General features: G+C 33.6%; 1 protein-coding gene across 2 annotated transcripts in view; it reads right to left on the bottom strand.

Moving 5' to 3' along the window:
• Positions 1 to 16,365, bottom strand: part of esn (espinas) — a 569,590-nt gene that overhangs the window by 197,415 nt on the left and 355,810 nt on the right. The window lies entirely within an intron of this gene.

A 16,365-nucleotide genomic window follows, 5' to 3' on the forward strand; every position in this document is an offset into this window, starting at 1 on the left:
CTTTTACCTTATCAGAGAAATAATCAACGCTATATTCATAACAAATTTGAGAATATACAGAAAAAAAGAAACATCATGTGATTCTTGTGATGCACTGTTTGGAACCTTCGGTGTAGTAATGAATTTTACTGGAGGTTTTTCCCAACAACAAACGGTTATTTCAACACCTCGATACGTATTTCGATCACCAAGTGATCATCTTCAAGAGGAGGATCAAACTGATCATACTTACAAAGCTATTCTTATATAGTATACTATTAGGTATTGGTCCACCATCGTTATTCATAATATTATTATGTTTACTTATTTCTGCACTTTCATAGGCATCTAGATGCCCGTTGTTGTTAACTTATCTAACTAATCTTAATGAACTGAAGTCTATGAAATGGTTTTTATTTCAAAATATGATGGGCGACTGTTCTGTATCTGTAGAGTAGGGAGGGTGAGTGTAAGCCCACGCACTTAGGCCACATGTGACCCATTGTACATCCTCCCGAGGAGTTGTCCTCCTAGGTCGTCGTCCATCCTGTCCTTTCCAGGAAGGTGGACAGGTCGCTGGGAGACATCTCCTTCATATCGGCAGGTGTAGGCCAAGATTCGCCGAACACACACTCTCTTATAGGGCGACTGTTGAATTTTCACATCTTCCATATTTCATATCTATATTTATATCTATATAGACAAATAATGGAAATAGAAACTAAAACTCCAACAACATAACTTGAACATCCCCAATATGACTGGAGTCGCATTTGGTCAAATATCCTATAGAACACATATACACCAACAAGGTGGCGTTCCAGTGCTCATAAAGCCATAAACTGAGTGTTTCCAGTGTCAGAGAAACTGAATTCGCATGCATTGAGCATTAGTGCGGATTGCAGGAAATGTAATGTGACCGATAATATTGCACACAGGTTAACAACTTATGGTCCAGCAAGGGATATATGGGAATGGAGTAAAAACAAACTAGTTTGTTGTTGTTGTTTGTCCATATATGGATTGACAGCTATGTACACCGAACCCAAAAAATTATTTAATGTCGAGATAGATAATATGTTGGATAGAAAAGTGTGGGTTTGGGCATTCTGTAGAATAGTTCATTACAATAATTTAGATGTTCATAAGCACATAGGGGATTTTATTGATATGCTCAGAGCAGATAGGTGGCGTAAAAGTAAATCAGGAAAAATAGATAATTTTTCAAATAAAATATTTTATTTTTAGTTTTAATTATAAATGCCTGAATTATAAATATATAAATAGTTCATAAGACGGATTGTAGGTATATTTTTGTGTAAACAAATATTTTATGAATAAAGGTATCAAAACAAATATCTTATTTTAATAGATCTTTTTGTTTGTCCATAATATTTAATTTCGTGACTTCCAGACTTCTCCGAATTCTCCACTTTTTCTTCTGAACTTCTTAAAAGACTCCGTAATGTATGACTTGTTTTAAAAACAACCTTCATACCTAGTTCCTTCAACATCTTTCCAAAGTTCTATGTGTATTGATGGTATGGAACCGAGATATATATGAAAAGAGAAATGAACATTTCTGTGTTTTTTACCACTTATATTTGTAACTAGTACGACGTAACTACTACGACGAAACTGCAGTAACGGTAGTTACTGCAGTACTGTCCTATATGCAGTACTGTCCTATATGGACATTTTCGAACTTGAACAATAAACTAACAATGATTCATTACATTCGCTAATATATACCATTCAGGTACTTGATTGAGTACCTGAATTTATAGTTCACAATGTGCCAATTTAAAAACCGGAGAGTAAATTAAATCGATTTGGTCATTTAACAGGTTGCACCCGCAATGTTTATGCTTGTGAATTTCCAAGGATTCTAAATAATTGAGTTTGCAATCCTTCCTTGCATAGTGCAGAATTTCCATATCGCTCAGATTCGGAAACTTGTGGTTGAATGTCAAGGAATGATTTGAAAACGTTGAATCATTTTTTCCTAGTCTGAAAGACCTTTCATGTTCAGCATACCGTTTTTGGAAATTTCGTCCGCATTGTTCCACATAAACACTATTACACTCCGGACACTTGAGCTTATAAACTCAAGATTTTTCCAACTTGTCGACCTTATCTTTGGCATTGAAAAGGAAATGAGATAGCCTGGCATGCGGTCTGAATGCTACTTCCACTTTGTTTTTTCTGAAGAAACCTGCGATCCTTTCTGTTATTTTTCCAAAATATGTTAGCGTCACCCATTTCTTGATTTCTGGTTGTTTGACCTGAGGATATATTAATCTGCAAGTGAATTTCCTCAGGTATATTCTTAGCGAATATACGAATGTATGAATGTAGCGAATGTAATGAATCATTGTTATTTTATTGTTCAAGTTTGAAAATGTCCATATAGGACGAAACTGCAGTAAGGTTAGTCAAAAATAAAAGTGGTGAAAAACATAGAAACTTCTACCACGTAGTAACGGCTACATCCATCGAGATATATATCTCTTCATCTAATCTACCGTGAAAGCATTACTATTCATTAGAGCATTTGGAATATCGACTAAGGGTTTCACTTTGGAAATAGTGCCATTTTTTTTTAAGTAATTGACAAATGGTTGATAAAATCTTCAATTTGACGATATCCTGAGAAATAATTCTGAAAATATGGGTAAAATACATCATAGGAGACTAAATTTTTGCCGAGAAAGTGATTTTGAAACAAATTAAAAAGTCCTAGGTTTTTTTTTGATAGTGAGAACCATCATATATCAGTAAATTTTGCATTGCTTGAAAAATTTTGAAGAATAGTTAGGGATCGATGACGCAAAATTTTGGAAGGATTCATAACAATTTTTTTTACAAAATCCAAAGCCGTTGTAATCTATTGAGTGCACCAGGTTATTCATGCCCATGCAGAAAATTTTGCAATAATAAAGTTTTGTCATTCTTTTAAAACTATGTGCTGAATTTTTGTTTCAAATGATTGTGCTTGAATCTCCCACAACGAGTGGAATACCTGAATTTGGGGCTCACGGTGTGCGCTATTATTGAAGTTCACCTCAAATTGCGCGACTCACTCTGAAAGAGCCTCTTACACATCACCGCCGTTCCCCATTTGTAGACCAAGTGAAAATAAAACATCGAGGCGCAGTAAAGTTAATTGACTTTTAAAGAGGGCAATTCAGCTTTGGGAAATAAACGTCCTTCGCCCTTTCGAGGGGCAGCCACCCGACGCTACAGCCCTTTCAGACCGCAATTTCTCGAAAAAGTTCTTGTTCTCAGACAAAAGCACGGGCGCCGTGCCAAGCTAGTAAGTCAGTTGTGTCGGAAGGAACAGTGAGGTAGAAAACGGGTATTTATATACTTATAATGCGGGCAATTCATTCAAGCATGTAGTTGTGTCGTTGTAAAATGATTCAGCTTTGGAAATAAAGGTCTGCTAGATCCAGAGCCAGATGAATGCAAAAAAAGAAGTTTATACCATAACAAATTCGGTTCATTTTTTCTGGTTGATAGAATTGTTTGTTCTCATCACGAGACGGTATATAACAATTCTGGTTCGAGACTCTGGTTGTACTCTCGAAATCATAAAGATACATAATTATTGCTGGCTAAAAGGTCTAGAAGTTTTGATATAAGTTGTTTCAGAAGTTTTTCCGTTTCAATGTCATGTGTTTATGTAGATCCATATCTCAATAATTATTTATTCCCCTGTGTTGTGGTATATACTGATCGACAAAGAATTTTATGGATATATCACAAATTCCGATTGTTGTCTCTTTTCAGCTTATTACAAAATATGATGGCATTTTTATTCATTTATTTATTCAAAATTTGGGATACAAACAGGTAAATACCCATAGAAGCATCCACTGATAGTAGTGGTTACAGAGATACACGGTGTCAACAGATACAAGAAAAAATAAAAATTAATGAATTAATAAATTTCGAACATACTAAGCAATTATTTTTGCTATGTGTTGAATATTCTTTTCATCGTTATTTTAAAGGAACTCAACGTAATAGAGAAAACATTTACATTACTATAATATTTGTTGAAAGAATCACATTCTAGTAATTGGGGAGTTTTTGCCCAAATGTGTGCTGAAATTTGGACTGGCAAGTAATTTTCTGTTTCTAGTGTTCCTATGAGGAACGTGATGAAAAATCATTGTTACTAGATTGGGTGAGTCATAACAGTTTGTTATAATTTTATAAATGAAAACTAAGTCGGTTATTATCCTTCGTTATTCTAGAAGCTGTATTTTGTAGTGAGATGGAATTTCGCTAATGCCAAGTGTTACATAAGTCTTCGTTATTTTGAAATGCAAGAACCTTACAAATCTGTTCTAGAGTCTTTATAATCGCAATTTATGTGTATTATAATGTGGACTCCATGTGACACTTCCGAAATTAGGTTTACTATAAACAAATGCATAGTAAATAGATTTGATTGCTGCCTCGTTGTTGAAGTCTTTGCATATTCTGCAGAAAAATCCCAAGGTTTTGATGCAGGAATTTATTACATAATTCAAATGGGGATTGGAAATCATTTTCGTACCAAAATAGATTCAAATAGATTCCAAAATAGAATTATGGTCTACTCTGTTAATAATATTATTGCCCAGGGAGTATTGAAAATGTATCGGTATGTTGTTTCTGCAAAAAGATATACATACACATTTATTAATATTGACTTTTAATTTATTGAGGTAGTAGTATTCTGAAAAAGCATTGAGGTCTTCCTGAATGTTTGAGCAATCTCTAATCGTCGTTACTTTTCTGAAGATTTTCAAGTCATCAGCATACAATAGTACTTGTGAATGCTTGAAACAATCTTTCAAATCATTTATAAATACTAGAAACATTAATGGACCCATATGTGAACCTTGAGGGACTCCCGAGGTTACTACAAGTGGTGTAGATCTGTATCCATTTACGCTCACTAGCTGACTGCGATTGTGAAGGTAGGATGAAAGTCATCTAAGGAGATCTCCCTGCATACCGATCCCAGCAAGTTTTGAAATAAGAAGGTTATGGTCGACTTTATCAAATGCCTTACTGAAGTCAGTATACAGTGAGTCCACCTGTGCTCGATTGTCTAATGCAGTTGAAATGTAGTCGGCATATATGACTAAATTTGTTTCTATGGCCCTCTTGGAGAAAAAAAAACATGCTGGCATTCTATGATTGATGACTTGATATAGTAAAACAGAGAGTCATAAACAATGCTTTTGAACAATTTGCTGAAAATCGACAGTTTACTGATACCTCGATAATTTATTACTGAGTTTCTATTACCAGAGTTTTTATAAATCGGGACTAGGAGAGCAGTATTCCAAATCTCTGGGAAAGCACTAGACTGCATGGATTTGTTGAATAAGATTCTGAAGGCATAGCATAGACCATAGGCACAGTGTTTAACGAAGTATGCTGGGTAACCATCGATCCCATCACCCTTATTCACATCGAGTGACTTCATTTTCTCTAATATGATATCTGGAGTGAACTCTATTGAATTTAACTAATTATTATTGCTGAACTAAAGAGGAATACGATATGTTTGCTGATAGGGTTCGTAAACGCTGCGAAAATTTGTAGCAAATAGATCGCATATACTTTCACCATTTTCAGCAAACGTATCGTTGTAGCTGATTTTGTTAGAAATACCTACATTATTTTTACATGAAGTTACATATTTCCTGAACTTTTTGGGACACGTTTTAATCTCGTTTTGGATATTATTTGTATACGTTTTATAATCATTATACATAAGATGCTCATCCCAGTTATGATTCAGGAAGAAATTACAAAGCTTGTTATAAAAACCTCTTTTGAAATTATAAAAATCCGGAATTGTTCTATCAAGTACTTTAATTCTTGGACAACTAAAATAAAATTCAATTGGTGGATGATAGGAATCAGGGTGTACTAATGCGATTTTCGGAAAATTTTTCTTGATAAATTCAAATTGAACCAAAGCGCTGCAAAAATACCTGGAAAATTACCCAGGCATTTGACAAATGATGTTAGTGACTGCACTGTTCCAAGTTGGTTTGAGAATTTTCGTCCTGAAGATTTTAGCCTCGAAGGTGAGTTCTGAACTGGAGGACCCTAGAGACTGACCCACCACAAACAGTTGTCGGCAGAACTAGGCGTCAGTTCTCATGCAGTTTTTGATGGTTTAAAACGTACTGGAAATGCCAAAAAACTTGACACATGGGTGCCCCACGATTTGAACGATCGACAGAAATTGACACATTCTGAGTTATGTTCTTCTTTGCTTTTGCGCAACCGAAAGATCCTTTTGTGGATCGGATCATACCGTGTGATGAAAAGTGGATCCTCTACGATAATGGAAAACGTTCAGGACACTTGTTGTACACCGATCAGCCCCCCAGGCACTTCTCGAAGGTGAAAATCCACAAAAAACGACCATGATGACTGTATGGTGGTCAGGAGCTGGTGTTGTTCACTGTAACTTTCTGCAGCCAGGTCAAATTATCACAGCAGAGTCTTATTGTGAGAAAATGTACCAAAAATTATCAATAAACAACAGCCGCCACTGGTCAACAGAAGGGGTTCAATCCTACGGCAATCAGGACAACTGCTTTCTTCGACTTCATCAAATCCCGAGCATCCAATTGTTATACTGATGGAATTAATCAACTTGTGTTACTGATTCAAATGCCGCCTTATTTGGATCAAATTGAATGAGTATTACAGTTAAAAGTAGACTCATAAAAACGGACAAAACTTTTGAAACAACCTAGCACATATTTGAGGACTACGTAGGACCGGATAGATTCAATTTGTTTCAATCTCATGTATGCATTATCAAAGACTTTCGAAAAGTCAAGAAAAGAAAATCAAACTGACAGAAACGAAGTCAAAAGTAAGTACAAAAAATAATATGGGTCATTAATTTGTTTGGAGACGGTGCCCCGCACTTGAGAAAAGTAATTATCAATTATAAAATTATGGCTCAACGTCATTGCTGGCCTGAAAAAACTGCAGGTCCTCAAATTGTTTTCTACCCATTTTCGCCAAGAAATGTGGCTATTCTCGTTAGAATGAGTGAAGGTGAGCACCGTGAATCATCCGAGCAAGTAATGGTCATTTTTCGCGAGTAGAGTGCTATACTATACTTTTTCTATGACTTAAAATAGTACCTAATATTCAAAAACAAAATTCACTTGTGGAGAATATCCTGAAAGAAAAAAATAGCTTTAAATTTCATAATAAGAAGTAACCTAAAACAGCATTAAAAATGTTTCTTTATTCATTTCTTCGGTATTTTATTCAATTTCAAATAGATTTAATATTGACTGAAAAACAAACAGAGGTAAGACGGCTAGCCGTTGAGTCCAACGTTTTAACAACTAGGAGCTTACAACAATCATTATAACAAATAATGTTCATCGAATTTTTCATCAATCTCATTTTGTTCTCAAGTCACGAACTTTTGAAAAAATATGAATGTTTTTTTTGAACTATATGCCTATTTTAAGAATTAAATTTGACATTTGAGAACACATATTTTGAAGTAGATGATTTTCAAATCTTACTCGCGATTGAAAATAATTGAAATACTATAAATAATAAGTTTTGACTATACTACTTTTGATTTTCACATCATTTGTCACGTTAATCGCATATTACAGACATCATCCTGAGAAAAGTTCACATGTATGGGTTGACTTACGTTTTCTGAGGTGTAAAAAAAGTTTTTTCATCAGAATGACGACTGAAATAGATTTTTGGATTTAATGAATCTCAAAATTTTCAGACCCTTAAAACTAACCTTGCAATTACTTTCAGATTAGGTACTTTTACTAAATCGTTACGATTTTTATATTCGGAATTAAAAAAATGATACTTTCTACTAGTTCTCACAAGAAATAATGTTTCTTTGTGTCGTTGCATTGTTTCCTTATTATTACGTAAATACTGTAACTGTCTTCAGTGATAAAACATATTTCATTCAAGAATAATAAAAATTACTATACGCACGACTCTGCTTTTTAACGATTTCGTTCCACCACCACTTATCTAAATGGCTTTCATCATCGACTAGACAAGAGCTCAGGAATCGACCAAGAAAGTCATTCTACAGCATTGTTTGGATGCCAAGATTTGAGTTTATTGGCTCGAAATCAATTTTCATTCTAATAAAAGTCCCCGCATCCTCTAAATATTTCAAGAGGAAATCTGACATACAACTAATAAGTACCTGGACTTCCTCGGTTCTAGCAGGGGGTCGTTAGGAGAGTTGGAATGTTTCCAAATTAGATGACAGTTAATTTTTAATTGACCAATTACTACTTGAGAAGATTCATGTCGATTGACTAGTGAATCTTCAGTACATCTGAAAAGAGTTCCGATAATATAATTAATAATCCATATCTGACAGTTGAACCTCCGACAAAAAATCAACCGTTAAATTTAGATTTGATAGACTAAGTATTTTTTTGGCAGAATCACAAATTTTTTAGTTCCTTACTATTTGACTATGTTGCAAAATTAGTTGTAGACATATGTTTTGGAAAAGTAAGTGTAATTTTAACTCCCCAATTCTAATATCAAGGAAAGAAAAAGTCCAAAAATGATTCAATTGGTATATAGAACTCTTCTAGAAACGAATTAGGATTTTATTATATCTTTCCCTTTACAGTTGAAAAAATATATGCATTTCAAAGTACTCGGTCAGTGGGTTAAGCTCTTAATGTTCAGGTACATTTTTGAATACAGGTTTAGGAAAGTAGGATTACAAATATGTGATCCTGAATAATTTCACCGTTCCTCCCAATAATCCTCCAATCAAAAAATTAAACAGCAACTTCTTATTGCCGACAGCCCATCAAAATTGTTTTTCTGTAGTACCCAAGTTTGAAGACGTGTGGGTGTTGAGTAATATAACTCAAAAGCATAATACAATATATGAACTTTCTCATCCCGTTAAACGGAGTTCTAACAGAGTTTAGTTTATGAAGGACAATTCATTCCGCGCTGCAACGCTGCAAAACTTCTGTTAACACTAATTATACTTCAACTTGTATTTATGAATTCTGTCCATAATAATGTTTTGGGTTTTCAGAACGGAATCTCAAAAAGCCAATAATACGTTAAATTTAAAATTATGACCATTTACTGATTGTTTATACAGTTTGCCTTTCATTATTTGGATCAAGAAACACAATTCGCCAGATAATCTACAGGTATTAATTTCATTTAAGTGGTTGATAATGAATCCTATTTTATCCATCCATCTCCGTTACAGACCTCCGTTACAACACTGCTTCTCATCAAGTCAATTGTGAATTTTGAACATGTGACTTGTTGATGAATATGCTTTCCATTGAATCTTCTCAGAACAGTATAATAATTCATCAAACATTTCCAAACGGTTTATTTGAAGGTCGTTGACAATGATTCGTGTTGAATATCACGAAGTGGAGTTACTTGGCTTGAAATATTTTCATTTCATTTCATTTCATTTGTTCAATTTTCAATTTTTTGAGTAATTTTTATTTTACTGTAATTTCATTTCAGGGTTTTGGCCAAATTTAATCGTTATTTCCAGCTATTCTTTTTTAATTATTTGATTTTAATTTCCATTTGTTATTTCAGATATTTCAAATCATACCATTTTAGACAACGGAAGTCCAAACTGATGAAAATTAAAAAAACGACTTCTAGCTTTTCAAAAATGGATCAGACAAAGAAGATCATCAGTTAAGAGTATCGCATTTCAGGCAAATGTGATTTATGTTTGCCTCTTTATAATTTTTAAAATCTTATTTAAAAATGATGTCTCGAAATCGTTGAGCGGTTTATTCGGTCATTCAATCGATTGCTATGTGTAGCGGTCTCGACGGTCGAATAATCGATTTTCACTGCGTATCATCCAACTCGTGCCAGGATCCCACGTTGAAAGTTAAAACCTCATTAATCCTTACTTGCACATGTTTCGACTACTGAGGGTTGTTATTCGTAAGAGAGCGACAGCAACAAAAGAGTAAACCAACATCTAGGTTTCATATTACCTGACATCTTCAATTTCTCGGTATGTATATAACATTAACTCAGTTGGATGGTTACAGTCGAAGCTAATAGCATCTGCTGCTGCTGGATGTCGGAAGAGGAGGAGTTGTACTTACCTGAAAAAAAAAAATTGAATGAATAAAGGAGAACTGAATGTCTTGAGTATCGAAATAATTAAATTGTCACCGACTTATTTTTAGTTAAATGAGAACACTTATAATTTCTCATAGCAATTAACAAATTTTGCTGAGTTTCTTCTCGTTTCTTAGAATTCTTTCTCGGAACGACCCACGTCAAAATGAAGAAGCATGCAGACTTTTGGAGTCCTGATATTCAGCTGGATATTTTGAATTTTCATTCTGCTTTTTTCAGAAGCTTTCATTTTCTCAATATATCAGTTCCTGATGTCAATATGGCAACAGAATTTTTTTGTCGCGGCATTCTAGCTCTTTCAGGATATGAAGTACCCAAAAAATAATTTTTAATGAAACATAAATGATTAAATATTGAAAGAATCCTCAGACATCTAATGAATGTAATAGAATTACCTTTCCTGAAATATTTTCGTGATTTGTTGAACTAGGCAAACAATCCATGAATCAAATCTATCACGTTGATGTACCTACCAATAATATCGCTTGTTTTTCTTGAAAAAATAACTTGGTAGTGTATTACAGAACACATAATAATACTAGCCAACAAATAAGAAAAAATAAACTTTCATCACGTAAAGATTTTGAGTTATAGTTAGTTTTATTTTATACAAAATTCTTCACGCATATTAAAGGGAAATATAAGATCAATACAAATGGAAAACAATTTTGAGGATAACAGACTTTATTTACAATACACATAAAGAAACATTCAAATGGAGTATTTTGTGCATAACCTTTTTGCAAATGTTGACTTTCGTTTAAATGTTTCATCGTTTTCCCTCATAAGGAATCAACAATAATCCCCCATCTTTGCTGCATTCCAACTGCTTTGGTAATGTTGCTCCATTGTTAGTATGTCTTGGTGAAACCTTTCCCCTTGTTCGTCACTGACAGCACCCAATTTTTCTGGGAAAAAATTCAAATGGAAGTACAAGAAATGGATTTTGAGACACATTCGACTTTCCATTCTGCAGTAGTTTTCAAGTAGTTTTTCCACACGTGCTTCGTAATTTCCTACTTTCTTGTTCCCTAAAAACTCCGAAACAATTCTTTTGGAAGAACTCATGGAAAAAATTCAAATGGAAGTGCAAGAAATGGATTTTGTGAGACATGCGACTTCCCATTCTGCAGTAGTTTTCAAGTAGTTCTTCTACACGTGTTTCGTAATTTCCTACTTTCTTGTTCCCTAAAAACTCCGAAACAAATCTTTCGGAAGAACTTCACGCAGCTAATTCAACATTACTCGATTTTTGATCAAACTGTTGATCACTTGGTAGTTTTCTAATTTTTGTTCCAACAAATATACCTTCCTTGAGCTTTGCATCACTTAATTTTGGAAAAACGGGTTTAAGATATTTAAACGCATCACTTTCATTGTCAGATACTTGTACAAAATGTTTCATTAACCCCAGTTTAATGTGTAATGGAGGTAACAAAACGTTTTTGGGATTAACAAGTGGTATATTCTTCACGTTAGCTTGACCTGGAATGTATTTATCTCTCGGAGGTCATTCTTTTACATGATAATGGTAAAAAACGAGAATAGCTCATGGTTACGATTCCTAAATATTGTAACTTCGGTTTTAGGGGCTAGTAAATTTCATTGTTGTAATCCAGGACCTAACAGTTCAGCATTCTCTTTGGATAAGTGTTAGGAAATGTTTACTATCATTTTTGCATTTAGGGGCCAACAATTAACAAAGGATTTCCTTTGGCATCACAGTCGTAAATTGGCTGTAAACTAGTGTAACTTAAGCACATTTATTAAAAACAATGAAGACAAAACTTCAGTGTGGAATAGATCAGGAGTATATAAGTTGACTTGTGGTTCTTATCCAAAACTGTATATTGGCCAAACGGGAAGAACATTTTCCAGAAGAACGAAAAAACATAGAGTAGTTTCTTGAATGGGAAGACCAGTTCCACATTTGCAAACCATCCTTCGGCTGAAGGGCATCAGTTCAACCACGACCATGGCGAATAACAGTTGGAAAAGAAAAAGTCGCAAACTCAATCTTTTGGAATTCTTGGAAATTATTAGATTTAGGAATTTGAAAAATTTATTGAATAATCAAAATTAATTGAATTCTTTCCTTCAATTGAATTTGTTTCCTTATGCGAAAAATGGTAATTAGTTTATTATATGACCATTCAATTGAACTCTGGTAAAAACTATAGGTCACTAGGTAGGTAGAAAGTCATATGATCCAAATTATTGTATTACATATAGGTATTATTAGGTCAGTATAAACACGCCTGAGGAAGCTATTCTATAGTCACCCAACAAAGTGTTCTGGAATGACCATAGTCGATATTATCTAGGTAGGACTCATATGATAAGCGATAAGAATTCTGAAAATACTTGTCCAATATGATACCGTAATTCGCAAGAATGGTTATTACCACCACATACAAATACATTTCAGAATTGTTCCGTCAGCCGAACCACAAAACAAGTGTCCTCCTAATTGTAATTTATGTTTCAAGGTTAGTCAGGTGAAGCCGGGGCGAAATTGATTCAGATTAGTGCACGTATCCATGGATCGCCATAGCTTACTCCGTAATCACCGTCTTGTAACTCATTAACCGCCGTATTATAATTAAGTGTGCTGGATGAAACAGAAAGTGTACGATAGGAGTAATAAATTTTGAGGCCGAATCGAATCGATAGTTGGATTTAATGTGAGACCGTTGTGGATTTATTAATATGTAGAAACTTGAATTGACATTAGTTGGATTTATGTATACGCTTGGAAACTATGATTTAATTCTCTTAATTGCTGAGAGTGATCACAGATTATTTCATTCTACCAATGCAAGAAATATGTCAGTTACTGAAGGGATTTTTGCCAAATAACTTATGAAATTGGAAGTTTCCTCTGAGTTGACTGAAAAACTATAGCTGTTTGAATGATTCTACGCATATTATGCCCGTAATGATATTTAAATCCAACATAAACGTATATCATGTTTGTTTCCTCCTTGTTATGGTCACCGAGTGAGTCAACAAGGTGTTGTTTCATTTCTTTTTCAACTTGTGTTTCATATGTCATCGTACATTTCACAGCTGCTAAAAATTGTCTGATGTTTGAACGAACAAGAACACCCCAAACCAATATTAAGACAGTCTATGTCACGAAATCTGTTTAAAATCTGTTTTCCGACAACTCTCAGAAATTGAGAAACTTGTGCGAGCTAAGGACTAATGAGGTCTTACCTTTCAACGTGTGATTCCTAACATCAGTTAACAATTCATCATACTTCCATACGACACCTCAGTTTCGAAAACATGGAATTAAACATTAACAAAATTGGTGAATGATTGAATTTCTTGAATTCTTAGTCGATTCAGAAATATATGGGATGAAATTAGAGAAAAATGTCACGAGTTTCGAATTTCCAAACCTGCATTCTGTTTTCAGGAATTTTGTTGGCCAATACTGCCTCAATATTATCTTTACTAGGTGTTACACTTTTTGCTGAAATAATTTGACCAAGAAGTTTGACTTCTTAAGTTTGACGATAGTCCTGTCACGAAGTGTTCTGGCGATGCATTGAATTCATTGGAGCATCTGGAGACACCCTACATTTTGTTTTATAAGAGAGAGAACATTGTTAGATCAAGATCTTCAGATGATGTGGTGCTGCAGGTTTTTCCGGGTTTTCCTGTAGCTGAAAAAGCAAATGCGCCACTGGAATCAATGAAGTCGCCCCGGAGCGCCAATTAATTTTTATTGTTGTTTTTATTTTATTTTTATCGTTGTTTTGAATGAAAATATCATTTATTTTGTAATTTTTTAAAATTAAATTCTACATTATTTATTATTGCTGTATTTAAAACTTTTTGAATGTGTTATCATAAGAGTTTTCATCAAAACCTGATATGAATATTTCTACCCTTGGTATGTCGCCGAATATATCAAAAACTTTTTTTTTAATATTTCTGGAATACTACAAATCCCAAAAGGAGCTTATTGAATCTGTTTCTTCCAAAAGAGTGCCTCGAATGTGCATGAATCTACACTCATCTAGTTCTAGTTGCCAAAACCGTCTTTCATGTCTATAACAGAAAAAACACTTTTTTCGGTAAGTCTACTAATGATATCGTTACTTGTGGGAATAATGAAATGTTTTCTTTAAATATACTTGTTGAGTGGTTTTGGATCAATAGAAAACCTGAGGGATTCATCTGGTTTTTCTACGATCATCAAACTATTTGCCCAATTACTAGAATAATCAACTTCACAATAATATTTTGACTTGGAAAATTTTCAAGAGCATTTTTCAATTTTGAATATAAAAAAATTGAATTTTCCGTTGGTACTGAATTACCGGCCTAGCATGACTAGTTAAATTGACAGAACATAATCCAGGAATCTTACCTATTCCTTCGAAAACTTGTTTAAATATTTCATGAATTTATGTTTCTGATCGAGGCAGAACATTCTTTCATTAACCTTCTTAATTCAATTCAAATTCAGACAATCTTGAAAACCCAAAATTGGCTCGGAACTGAAGTCAACTACAATAAATTTGATATACTGGTAGCTACTTCAGACACAGAGTTATGAGCCTTTTTGAACATTAATAAACGGTTATTCTTCTTTTGTACCTTCAAGTTGTAACTCTATTCTTTTCATCTTTCGTCATGACAACCAACAGAGGGTAATGAACATATATATAACACGAAAAAAACACGATTATAAAAATATCAATTATAATTTCAAGTTCTATCTGACCCGGATTCAAGAATGTTTGTAAGAGTAGGTTTTTTTTCGAAACACTATGTCCTTATTTGTTCATGAGGCCACACAACACTAGTAGCCTGCACGCGATCATGCTAATTTGAGAACTTGAGAAACACGGCTGATCAAATGGGCGTGTTCGACCTTTTCAACTTGAACTATTTGAAACGGAACTCGTGTAGCTGTTATATACAAAACAGCTATATGAAGGGAACTATTTAAAACATCATACATGATTACTCCAATTTGAAAAATGCTCAAGAAGAATGATGAACTAATGATATTATTATTCAAAGTTGTACGCCGTGTGTTTTTAGAAAGCTAAGAATTTTTTTTTGATACATAATTTCAAACCATATTAATTCGGTCAAAATATACCAAAAAATAGGAGTGAAGGTACAAAAATTTCGCACCCACCTCAAAATTGGTAGGATTGTTTGAAACAATATAATGAATAAAATCTGAAAAATCCTCATCGATCCAATACCTGGAAAAAATGGTTCAGGGTCAGAGGTCACAAAAACGGTTTTTTTCGTGATTTCCCGCAAAACAGTCAGTTTTATGGTAAGTAATTCAGACAAAAATTGAAGATAAGATAATTATCTATAAAAAATGTAACACTTCTTTTCCTAAGAGCCCATGTTGGGAATCACACGTTAAAAGGTAAAACCTCGTTAGTCCATAGCTCACATAAGTTTCGAATTTTGAGAGTTGTCGTCCGCAAGACAGCCACAGCTTGTTGATGGAAAAACACATTTTCAACAGATATAAAAAGTTGGAAGAGTTGTAATAGTCATGATATGCACACTTTTTCACGCCACTTTCGAGGTAGTGTACCCAGCACGTTCTCTTCAGTGTAGTTTAGTTTCCGTTGTGATTCTGTTTGATTTGGAACTATCGAATAATAAAAGATATAAAAGATAGAAAGAAAGAAAGAAATTTATTCATTCATGGACCAACTACATGGTATCGAACATGTCAACTTATACTTATAAATATGTAAACAAACAAACAGGTAAATATACATTTAATACATATAAACATAGGACCGTAAAATACAGATATATATATATATATATATATATATATATATATATATATATATATATATATTTTCAATTCGATAGTATTATAGGCCTTCATTAGATTAGGGAGTTTATTATATATTTTTACTCCAGCATAAGTTGGCGATGTTCTGTGAGTCATTGTTATTAAATTTGAAGCATTTCTAGTGCAATATTGATGGTGGTAATTGTTTTTTATTAGATCATTTTCATGCTTTTTAATGTGTAAGCAACTTTTATAAACATAAATGCAGCAAACTGTCATAATCTTTTTACTCTTAAAAATTTTCCTGCAAGAATCACGTGGCTACATGTTGAACATCATTCTAACAATTCGTTTTTGTGTAACAAATATCCTATTTATTTCTGTAG

The sequence above is a fragment of the Leptinotarsa decemlineata genome, unplaced genomic scaffold (genome assembly GCF_025532065.1).
Source record: "Leptinotarsa decemlineata unplaced genomic scaffold, Ldec_3_MD MMD2_tig00026340_RagTag_RagTag, whole genome shotgun sequence".
Lineage (NCBI taxonomy): Eukaryota > Metazoa > Arthropoda > Insecta > Coleoptera > Chrysomelidae > Leptinotarsa > Leptinotarsa decemlineata.